Genomic DNA, 2,358 nt, shown 5'->3' with positions numbered 1-2,358 from the left:
AATAAAGAAGGAATTTACTAGCAGACATGTGTCATGGTGATTCCCCAATGGCAGAGAGCATTGAAAATGCAGTGAGATCATAAAAACATGGGCTATGAGCTTGAATGGACTGCAAATTCAGACTATCTGGTGATGAGTTAGAAAGAACCCTGCAGTCAACTCAGAAAGCCTGGTTCTGAGTCCCTGAATCTAATCCTTTCTGTGGGACCCTGAGCAAAAACCATTTCTCTGAACCTTTTTTCTTATATGTAAACTCTTGTTAGATTGCCAATATTTAATGCTGAGTGAGAACATACTGGCTAAATGAATGAGTTCATGATAAGTTTGTATTGTAAAGCAGTTTATACCATGTAAGTTGCTATAAATGAAGTGACTGGTTACAGTCAGTGTTGGTTTTATTGCAAATGTCTCAGCAGCTTAAGTCCAGTCCATCTGAATGGATTCCACTGCAAGTACAAATAATGTGCCTGAGTTAATTATCACTTGTCTTACCCATGATCTAGAGGTCAGAGAGTGTGCTTTGTGGTGTTTCTTCCTGTGTGCTTGGCCACAGTGGTGGGCAATTGTCTCATTGTTGTGACAGTCAGCATCAGTAAGTTAGAAAGTCACTAAGAGTCTGCATTCCCCCGTGTAGTTCTTCCTTATCTACCTGTCCCTGGTGGAGATCAGTTACTCCTCTACTGTCATCCCTAAATTAATCACAGACTTACTTGCCAAAATCAAAACGATCTCCCTGGAGTGCGATGTCTCTCAGATATTCTTCTTCCACTTCTTTGGAGTTACTGAGAACTTCCTGCTCAAAGTAATGACCTATGACTGCTGTGTGGCCATCTGCAACCCCCTTTGCTACACAACTATTATAAGCTGGCCTGTGTCTTACCTTCCGGTGGCTGCTTCCTGTCTAGATAGTGTAATTCACTCCATGATTCAGATCCGTGCCACTGCCTAATCGCCCTTCCATGGTCACAGTGTGATTGACCGTTACTTCTGTGACCTCCATCCCTTATTAAAGATTGTTGCAATGATACCTCTGTAGAAGGGGTTATTGTATTGGCTAACAGTGGATTATATATCGTTTCCCTCCTTATCTTGGTGTCCTCTTATATTGTCATCCTGGTCAACTTAACGAGCCGTTCTACAGAGGGGAGGCTCAAAGCCCTCTGCACCTCTACGTCTCACATGATGGTGGTCATCTTGTTCTTTGGACCTACCATCTTCTTCTACATGCAACCCTCCTCCACCCTCACTGAGGACCCACTGGAACCCTATCACCTGTACACTCAGAAATGCAGGGGTGAAAATTGCCATGAAGAGGTTGTGGGTCAAAGAAATAGATTCAGAAGTGGAATGAAAATGAGAACATGTAAAACATTAGCATGTATATGGTGACTAAATACGTATTCTGATTTTAGTCAGCTATAAGGAAGGAGCAAATGTTAACCTATTCATACTTTTTGTTGTATTTTAGATGAGCTCCTTATATCACATAATATAAACCAGAACTTTTATAGCTGTCTCTATTTGGAGAATGTTAACGATTCAGCTGTGTGCCTTCTCTTCTTCAGTGGTTTATAGTGCAAAGTTCATAGCCTTCAGGGAGAGCTTACTTGGACTGGAATCTCACCCATTATCTTCGACCTGTGGAACCCTGGGTTCATTCACTTTATCCCTTGGTGTTATCATGTTAGTATATGGAATTATTATGGTATTTGGAGACAGAAGTTTATGTTTTTCTTTTTCCCTCTCTATCAGTGTGGCCTTGTGGGAATCCCAGGAAGGCTTTTCTACTTCATTTGTTGCCCCCACCCCATTAATATGGTTATAATATCTGCAATTTGTGGTAGGAGCTTTATTTCACAGGAGTAGGACATCATTCGCATGGAAATATCTCTGGGAGATGAAATACAATAAAACTATTGTTAACCATTAATATCTTAATCTGAATAATTTTACAAGACCCTTCCGTTTCTAGACAGTTGTTGTCTGGGCACTGAAGTATGGCTTAAGCCAAATCCAGCTCAATGCCTTTTTTGGTATGGCCTGACAGTTAAGAATGTTTTTTACATTTTCAGATGGTTGAAAAAAATCAAAGTAGAGTAGCATTTTGTGATACATGAAAGTTATATGAGGTTCAAATTTTAGTATCCATAGATAAGGTTTTATTGGACTACAGTCATTCCCATTATTTTACATTTTATCTCTGGCAGCTTTTGTGCTACAGTGACATAGCTGAATAGTTGTGCGAGAGACTGCATGGTCTGCAAAACCTAAAATATTTACTCTGTAATCCTTTACACAAAAAGTTTACCAACACCTGGCTTCAGTTGTAATAACATTTATTAGTTGCTCAATAAGAAG

At 39.9% G+C, this 2,358-nt stretch overlaps 1 pseudogene; it reads left to right on the top strand.

Annotated features, from left to right (window-relative positions):
- Positions 1 to 436: 436 nt before the first annotated feature.
- On the top strand, positions 437 to 1,351 carry LOC124228552 (olfactory receptor 4B1-like; annotated as a pseudogene).
- The last annotated feature ends 1,007 nt before the right edge of the window (positions 1,352 to 2,358 follow it).

The sequence above is a fragment of the Equus quagga genome, chromosome 17 (genome assembly GCF_021613505.1).
Source record: "Equus quagga isolate Etosha38 chromosome 17, UCLA_HA_Equagga_1.0, whole genome shotgun sequence".
Taxonomy (NCBI): Eukaryota; Metazoa; Chordata; class Mammalia; order Perissodactyla; family Equidae; genus Equus; species Equus quagga.
This window is presented reverse-complemented; position numbering and strand designations above follow the sequence as displayed.